General features: G+C 44.6%; 1 protein-coding gene across 4 annotated transcripts in view; it reads left to right on the top strand.

The window, feature by feature from the left end:
* The first annotated feature begins 4,524 nt into the window (after positions 1–4,524).
* The window catches only part of RAD54L2 (RAD54 like 2), a 97,359-nt gene continuing 92,523 nt past the window's right edge, over positions 4,525–9,360 (top strand). For all 4 annotated transcript variants that reach the window (XM_075073033.1, XM_075073032.1, XM_075073034.1 and 1 more), the window contains exon 1: positions 4,525–4,829. The gene's annotated coding sequence lies outside the window, so the exon portion shown is untranslated. The remainder of the gene's footprint in view (positions 4,830–9,360) is intronic.

The raw sequence follows: 9,360 nt of genomic DNA, 5'->3' as shown, positions 1-9,360 counted from the left end.
GAACCCTTTGTTTAGACAGCTTGACTCTTCTGAAAATAGTCTTACATTTTCGGTTTCTGTTCTTCCACTGGGGATTTTCCATGTTCACCACTGGAAGGAGGCAGGGAGTTAGACTTGTGTTGCTTTTTGTTTCCTTAACTTGAAGGTACAGGAAGAACCCTGCATGGGAGGGAAATGGCATGTTGCCAACACCACTGCTAGTTCTTCTTCTGCCTGCGCCTGTGGGAGGCCCCTGTCAGACAGGCAAACTGCCTTTGGAGGCCAGAAAAAGCCAGGCAGGGGGAACCACCAGGTGTGAGAAGTGTCTGTTGGTGGAGTCTCTCAGGAAGCTGGTAAGAGAACTGCAGGAAGAGGTGGCTTATCTGTGGAGCAACCAGAAATGTGAGGACTTTGACAGGATGCACACAGATATCTGGGATGGAGGAGCCTAGTTGACTACAGCAGCTCCGGAGGAGGAAGGAGAGCTGGCTTCTCTTTGAGGAGGAGACCGACTGCTGGCCACCTTGGGCAGCTGACAGTGCTTCACCCCCACTCAGGTCCCCAGTCCATTGAGGTGAAGAACTAGGATGCCATACTGGCAACAAGAGGTGAGGAGCAGACTCTAATGGCTGATGAAGAGCAGACATTTGTCTCCAAGACTGGTAGGCTCCTGCCACTGCCCCTGAGAGAAGCAGATGTAGAGTGCTGGTGGCTAGGGACTCCCTTCTGCAGGGGAACAGAGACATCCATCAGTCAACCTGACTTGATTTCCCAGGAGGTGTGCTGCCTTCCTGGAGCCTGCATCAGAGATATTGTGGAAAGGTTGCCAAGGCTCATCTATCCCTCTGATCACTATCCCATGCTGCTCATCCATGTGGGCACTAATGATACTGTCAGGCCTGACCCTTAGCAGATCAGCAGTGACTACAGGGCTCTGGGAGCGAGGGTAAAAGGGCCTGGGGTGCAAGTAGTGTTCTTGTCCATCCTCCCAGTTGAAGCTAAGGGCCCAGGCAAGGACATGTGCATCCTAGTGATGAATGCATGGCTGCAGATGGTGTCAATGGAAGGGCTTTGGCTTCCTTGACCATGGGATGCTGTTCCAGAAGGTCTGCTGGGAAGATATGGGGTCCACCTGACCAACTAGGGGAAGAGCATGTTTGCGCACTAACTCACCAGCCTAATGCAGAGGACTTTAAACTAGGTTCAAAAGGGGAAGGTGACAAAACTTCACAGGTACATGTAACAAAAGGTGACTTTTTTTAATAGATGGTGGGATGTTGGGGTAGAGCAGCTCCGCAGCAGTGGAGCTGCAGGTTTTTGCCTGGAGCTGGAGCGGAGCTGGAGCACATCTCCAAAGCCCTGGTAGGTGGAAAAGCTTTGTATGGAAGGAGGCAGGATTTGTTTGGACTTAAACAGAGCAAATGGAGTGATGCAGCAATACGGTTAAACAGTAAATTATGCTGTCATCTGCAGTTCCATATAATTGTGTTTATACATCTGGACCCTGCCTGTAGACATTATACAGGCAAAATTCTCCCATTGTATTCACTGCAGGAATTTCGCCTATCTTAGGGCTGCAGAATGCAGGCTGGATTCCTGAAAGAAACCAAAGTCTCCAGCTAACTTCAACAAGGCCCAGTGGCCCGTGATGCAAGAGAGGCTGTAGTTGCTCATGGCATAATAATAGTCAAGCCCATTTCCTCAAACATTGGTAGAACAAATTCACCAGCTGTGAGTTGTGCTGTAATACCCACAGTGTTGTCACAAGAATACTTTAGGAATAGATTGCTGTGATTTATGCTCCCATGGAACCCAATGTGGCTGTGCCGATGGGGTTAGCAATTTATTGGTTATTTTAAAAAGAGAGTAAATTGATGTCTCCCAGCTGCCATCGCCATAGAGCAGTACTCTGAGCCACTCGTTTAGAGTGTCTTTATGGATTGCACTTAATGGGACCCTGTATCCCCTCCATTTATTTTCTCATCTGCCACCACCGAGTGCCAGCTACTTTAACGTCTTGACAAAGTAAGTATGGGAAAATAGAGTGGTATTCAGGTGCATCCTGCAATGTTAAGTCAGTGTAGTGCAAGTGCAGGCAGTGTTTCCTTGCCAATGAGATGTGCCCTGGCCTAGAGATGACACTCCCAGAATGCTCTCTGGGATGGAGCAAGAGCTGCTTTAAGGAATATTTCTACTAATAGAAAGGGAAGCTTTGCAAGTGCATTGTACAGTATCTCTGCATAGCCCCACTGCACAACAGTGAGTAGTTGGAACATGAGAATGCCAGAGAAAAATCTATTGCTATACAAATCTTTTGGACCTCTCCTCAACTATGTGCATGGGCTGCGTGTGCTAGGGCCACAGAGTCTACTTCAGCACTTAGGCTGGAATAGCAGCTGCAGGGTAGTTCTACAGCCTTACAAGGGGGCATTTCTCCACACCTTTCCTCCTTGCAGTTCCCCAGTAGCCAGCTAAGTCATTGCCTACAATTTAGGTGATTGATTAGCTCACTGAAAAGAAGCTAGCTGCACATGCATATGTAGTGCATCCTTCCCAAGGTGAAGGTCATGAGCAAGCAAAAACAGGAGCTTAGAATGGAAAATGGTACACAACCTTATCGTAGTCACTGCCAGGTCCGTGCTATAATACAGGTCCAGGTTTTTGTTCCTTATATTTTTGCCTATAAAGGCTGAACAACAACTAGCAAATAAGCAGTGCTTCCTTCTTCTATTAAGCCCACACTTTGTTTCTGGAAGATCTTTCCCAACTATTGCTGACTATGATGAAGCACTCTGTAAGCTATTGCTTTAGCAGCTGTGAGTAGGGAGAGAGCCTGACGAGACAGTCGCTTTCCACTTTTTTTGTATTTTGAGAGCGTAATGAATGATATAGCCTTGCACTGCTGCCTGCAGTCCCTAGGTGTCTTTACAGAAATCAGTGTATTGTCCATATCTCTGTATGCTTTACAAGAATGGTCCCCTGAAAAAGCCACCCCTCCACTGGGCCATACTTCATAATATAGTAATCTGTCAATGCAGGAACAAATGTATAAAATGTGATATTGTTTTTCCATTGTGAATGTAATAGCTCCTCACCATCCTTTCTGTTTGGGGCTTTCCTGTCTCACTTAACTTATTTTCTCCATTTTGCATCTCATTGTGCAGGGGGGGAAGGGCCATAGACTCAACACAAAGAGGGAGTATCTTATTTCTGTAAAATGGGAGATAAATCCTTGACAGGTCTGTTTCTGATTTGTGTTTGTTTAGCGGGGAAGAGAGTAAAGCCTCTTTGTAATACTTCTCATTCATTCTTTTGAAGAACCTCCTGGGACACACTATTTATAGTATGAGGCACTCTTCTGTCTGCCCTTCTGTGATCTGAAGCCCTTTGTTCTTAGGCTGCTTTTCCTCCTTCCTTGGCTCCTGCAGCTCTAAAATGTATATGACGTCTGTAAAGGAAGAAGAAGTTGAGCTACAGTGATATGGGAGAGGCCGCCAACTTGATTGCCAGCACAAGCAGTTCATTTAGCCATTTTTTTCCTTTTAGTGAAAGTCTAGCTTTGTACTGTGCAAGATACAAACTGGACAGTCCCACTGCATAGTTTATACAATATGGCCCATAGTAAACTTAGTGGGCTTACTCTTGCTTCCTTGGACTTCCAGCTTGGGCCCAGTTTATATGTTACAGGGACAAGTACATAGTAGGTGTTCATTAAATAATAGCACTACCTGGCTGTTTGCTACAATCACACTCCAAAGCAGCACAATAAAGTCTTATAAACGGTTCAATGCAAATGCAATACTTACTTCCTTGATAACATCATTGGGATGACAATTCTGGGCCACACCCAACTGGACTCTGTACTTCAGAGCAGTGAGTACACCTAAGCCACAGTTCACGGGAGCCATGTAAGGCAACATTGGTAATGCTAGAAATAAGCGGTCTGACATTACCAGGTCCAGCCCCTAGATGGAATTAAAGTGTTGTAATTCACAGTTTCCTACTCTCAGTTCCGCACTTAATGGACATTGCTTCTGAATAGTGGTCATGCGTGTCTTGTCTGTTTTGCCTCTCAGCAATTGTAGGGGTTGACTTAACCCCACCACTCAGATTATCATTAGGTGTCAAGTGCATCTTCAGGGCTGTGGAGCCAGCACTAACGTGATGGGGTGAATTGCTTTTTTTTTTACAGTGCAGGGATATTCAAAATGCACTGCTCCCAGGGCCAATGAGGCCTGCTGAATTTTCATATGCAGCCACTTGCTGTCTCAGAACATGCAGTGTGAGGCCACATCTGAGCAACAGGGACTTGCAGTCCAACCTGAACTCAAGGATCCAGCACTTCCTAATAAACAACCAAGGGAGACTGGAGTATTTGGCCTATGTGGGTTCAAGATAGGGGACAGATGTTTATCTGCATGGTGGGTGATGCCCTCTGGTTCCAGGACTGATTGCCACCCAGCCCTTCTGTGGCGTGGCCATGTGGAGGGCTGTGGGACTGGAGGGGAGCAGGAGTCTCCGCTGGGAAACTAGGCCCAGCAGGAATTCTTCCCTCAGAACAGCAGGCACCTCCCTCCAGGGGGCTCCTGCTGCCATCTCTCCCGCCCCCTGGGAGGTGGGAATCTATCTCCTCCCCGCGGAACCTTTGCTGCGGAGGCGCCTGTTGCCGCCCGGGGGATCCTATCGCTGCGCTGGCCGGGGGGACGCTTACCGAGGCGGACCCCGAGCGGAGCCTGAGCGCGGAGCCGAGGAGGAGCGGGCGGAGTCGAGCCGCTCCTGGGGCCGGCAAGGTACCTGCAGCTGGAGGAGCCGCCGAGCCCCGCGGCCCGGCCCGCAGCCCCACCAGGGAGGTGAGGTGAGCGCTGGGCTGCCGCTGAAGGCACGGGGCGGGGGACGTGCCACAATGGAGGCGCCGGGGCTGGCGGCAGAGGAGCAGGGCCCTGGGGGAGAGGTCCCCGGAGAGGCCCAGGCCGCGCCCACCCTGGGGAAAAGGGGGCCAAGCCTTACGCGGGACATCAGTAATGGGGCAGGCTGGGGACTGGTAAATACCTGGAGACACTGGAGCCCGTTGTGTGTCACTGTCCAAGGGGGGGCGGGGCACAACTATGGGCAGCCTGGCCCTGGACAACATGAATTATGCCCTGTGGGATTATACTGGAGGAGGGGAGAAACCGGCTTCCCGGGGAGTGAAGAGCCGTGCGCCGGGCCGGAACCCCAGCAGGAAGAGGGTCTGGTAGCCCAGCAGTGGGTTGAAGCCCCGCTGAGTTAGGCAGAAGCTGCGGACGATCAGAGTGAAGTGGAAGCAGAGGAAGTAGAACTTTTAATTTGGACCTGTAGTCTGGAGACGGGGCAAGGTGTGTAATGGAGGTAGGGAAGGAAACAGCTTGGAAATCAGGTTCCTGCTCCTAAATGAACAGGGACAGCCCCAAGGAGATTATAAAAGGGTGAACAGATAGTAATGTAACAGAATACACTTTGTTGCTCTTCAAACAGAAAACTTATCTGCATGTAAGAAATTAATTGTGCTTCCTTGTTCTCCTTGCCTCATAACACATGAACAAGTGGCATTCAATGAAATTAAAAGGTATCAAATTCAAAACTGAAAAAAGAAAATACTCTTACACAGAACATGTAATTACACTGTGGAACTCATTGCCACAAGGAGTTAAGATCAAGGACTTACTAAGATTTAAAAAGTGCTAGGATGGATAACAAGGCTGTCCAGAGTTATAATTAATAATAATGTAAGGGATATTAAACCTCATGCTTCAAGATTTATGCTAATCTCTAAGTATTAGTGATCAGGATGAGATCTAAGGTGTCTCTGTGTAGGGGGAGCAGCTTATCCCATACTTGCCTATTGTTTGGTTCTTACATTTTCCTTTGAAGCATCTGGTACTGATTGCTGTCAGAGGTTGGATACCTGCCTAGATGGATCTTGGGTCTGATCCAGTCTAGCAATTTCTATGTGTAAAACATTTTTATAATTAAATGTTGTTGTTTAGTCACATTCAATAGTATTAGTAAACAGATACTTAAAACAACAACTTGGGTTTCCAGTATTTTGTTGTGATATTGTTGGATGGACTGTCAGGACCTTTTGTGATATTTGTGGATGGGTTTTGGAGGCTGTTCATTATTCTGTGGTGCTGTAACTTTTTCATTTGATTTTCCTCTTCACCAATCCATAATTTTGTATTTATGTTGAGTGATGTACAGTTGATTTTCACTGATGCCTCTTGTTTGTGACGTAAGACAGTAGAAGCTCACATCGATGAGACACTTGTACATTTCATTAATATGTCTTTCCATGGATTTATATAGAATTTATTAGAATAGAAGTTTTTGTTTTTAAAAAAGTTTACATCTCTTAGTTAAAACACAACAGCACCATCTTGACTGCGGACTCACCAAGCCAGCAGGGGTTTACGTTGTCAAGACTTTTCAGTGAAAAGTGCCAGAATGTCACTTCCCCCCTTCATCTTAAGTGGTTAATAGTTATCTTACTTATCATCATTGTATTTGGTTAACTATTCAGCTGTTGGTAGACCTACTAGAAATATCCAGCTAATGTGCTTATTCACTGGGATGCTCCTGTGTCCAGTAATTTGAAAGTACCTGTCCCAGGTATAAAGCTATAATTTTTTAAAACAGTAGGATGAAGAGCTTCAGCTTCAGAATGGAGAGGGGTAACTAGTGATGTTCCCCAAGGGTCAGTCCTAGGACCAGTTCTATTCAATTTATTCATAAATGATCTGGAGAAAGGGGTAAACAGTGAGGTGGCAAAGTTTGCAGATGATACTAAACTACTCAAGATAGTTAAGACCAAAGCAGATTGTGAAGAACTTCAAAAGATCCACCAAAAATAAGGGATGGGCAACAATGGCAAAATGAAATTTTAAAATGTGGATAAATGTAAAGTTAAAATGAAGGGGGTGGGAGGCGCTAAATAACATTGGAAAAATAACCCCAACTATGCCATACAATAGTGATGGTGGCTAATTTAGCTACAGTGCGTCAGGAAAAGATCTTTGGTGTTCATCGTGGAGTTAGTTCTCTGAAGATAGTCCACTGCAAGTGCGCCAGAGGCGGTCAAAAAGCAAACAGGAGTTAGGAACAGTTAAAAGGGGATAGAGAATAAGACGAGAATATATTTATTGCCCTTATATATAATCCTGGTAACGCCCACATCTCGAATACTGTGTACAGATGTGGTCTCTTACCTCAAAAAAGATATTCTAGACTAGAAAGGTTCAGAAAAGGGAACTAAAATTGATTAGGTTTGGAGAGGGTCCCAATATGAAGAAAGATTATAAAGGCTAGGCCCTCTTCAGCTTGGAAAGAGGAGACGAGGGGGATATGATAGAGGTATCATATAAATCATGAGTGATGTGGAGAAAGCGGATAAGGAAATTATTTACTTATTCCATAATACAAATGAACTAGGGGTCACCAAATGAAATTAATAGAGTAGCCGGTTTATAAAACAAAAAAAGGAAGTCTTCTTCACACCACAGCGGCAACAACTTTGGGAACTCCTATCTGAGGAGGTGTGAAGGCGGGAAGCTATGAACAGTGTTTTAAAAGGAACTGGAATAAATTGCATGGTAGGCTAAGTCCATAAATGACTATTAGCCAGGAAGGGTAAAGAATGGTGTCCCTAGCCTCTGTTCATCAGAGGATGGAGATGGATGTCAGGAGAGAGATCACTTGATCATTGCCTGTTAGGTTCACTCCCTTTGCGGCACCTGGCATTGGCCACTGTCGGCAGACAGATACTGGGCTAGATGGACCTTTGGTCTGACCCGGTACGGCTGTTCTTATGTTCTTATGACATTATTGGCCCCTGCTGTTTGAATAGGAGGTCTCCAGGAAGAACCTGGGTGCTCCTATAAGAAGAGGTGTTGGTGATTCAATATGTGGTGTGAGTCAGCACTGAACCAATATCCCAGTCCTGTTGGTTGGGGTGCCACAGTAATCACTGAGCCACTTATGTTTAAAGATCCAATAGCCAGACTCCAGCCAGAGTTACTGGGTAACTTCTGCCTCCCTAAATTTCCCTTGAAATTTCACTTGGATGGAATATGCTGCTCCAGTTTATACTGAACAATAGCACAATGTAGGTGGTATGCCTTTAAAAAACAGCTCTGGTCCATCACAGATGTGGCTACACTTCAGTGGTGAGATTGAATGCACTGTAGGATCTTTTGGGATTCTATCAATTCTATATTTTATATGTATATTATGGTGGGTGGGTGAGTGTATTGTGTTTCACCAGTATTTCCTACAAATGACTGTCTGCCCCTTCCTCATTGCTATGCCATAATTTCACCTTTATTCTCATTGATTAGGTGCCTTATCCTGCAAGCCTGTCTATCTTGCTCTATCTTGTTTTGAGTGGCCCAAAATACTCTTTGTTTCAAATACCTACTATTCTAAATATGACTGGGTCATTAGGGTAAGGGGGGTGGTGGTGCTGAAATAAGTATTCCTTCAGGATTTGAGCTGAAATTTAAAAACAGAAAGTTTGTTGCCCACAGATGTTGTGTTATTTTTAAATAACATTTATAGGTGGCAGATCAAAGACATTATAATGCAGTTCTTTCTAATCATCAGTTAAGTTATGCTGTAGTTTTAACTCTACTACTTTCAGGCATTTATAACTTTTTGGGAAATAATTCTGCAGGGAAATTTTCTGTGCTCATTCTAAATGTGAATTCTGTGTCACAAATGAGTGAAATTACTTTTGGGTATTCTTGAGTTAAGAAACGTTTCAGCTGCTCTATCTTTTACTCAACAAAAAAGGGTTTAAGTTTTAAAAACTTGACACTTGCCATGGATTTAATACTCAAAGAGGGGAAACACTTTTGATATCTTGAAACTTGGTTTAGAAATAAGTTTGCATATTTTGTGCATCTAACATATTTTCTAAAAAATACTTAATAAGGTACTGAGGTGGGGAGTATATTGAAGTAATTCCATCTTTTTCTCATTCTAACTAGTAAGTACAAAAGCTGTTGGTGAGTACTGTGTACAGGCAGTTAGCATTTACTGATTACTAAACATTGTTGAATGCATCTATTTGATTCAGTAAGTTGAAGGAAGTGTCAGGAAACATGCAATTGAATGCACTGAGATAATGAAAACTGAGACATTTTCTAAAGTAAAATGTAAACATTTTCAAGGATTATTAGGCAGAAAATTAGAATGGATTTGTGCTCATCTCAAAAAGTGCAGAAGTTGGTTTCTTTAAACTCTTACAGATCAAATGTGCCATTGAATGCAATTTTGTCTGTTGAAGTGGAAGAGCAGAACATTGATGAGTTTAAAACTGCAAGTGAGACATATTCAATGCCTTTGGTGCCATTGCAATGTTGCTGT

This window comes from Chelonoidis abingdonii, chromosome 16, assembly GCF_003597395.2.
Source record: "Chelonoidis abingdonii isolate Lonesome George chromosome 16, CheloAbing_2.0, whole genome shotgun sequence".
Taxonomy (NCBI): Eukaryota; Metazoa; Chordata; order Testudines; family Testudinidae; genus Chelonoidis; species Chelonoidis abingdonii.
This window is presented reverse-complemented; position numbering and strand designations above follow the sequence as displayed.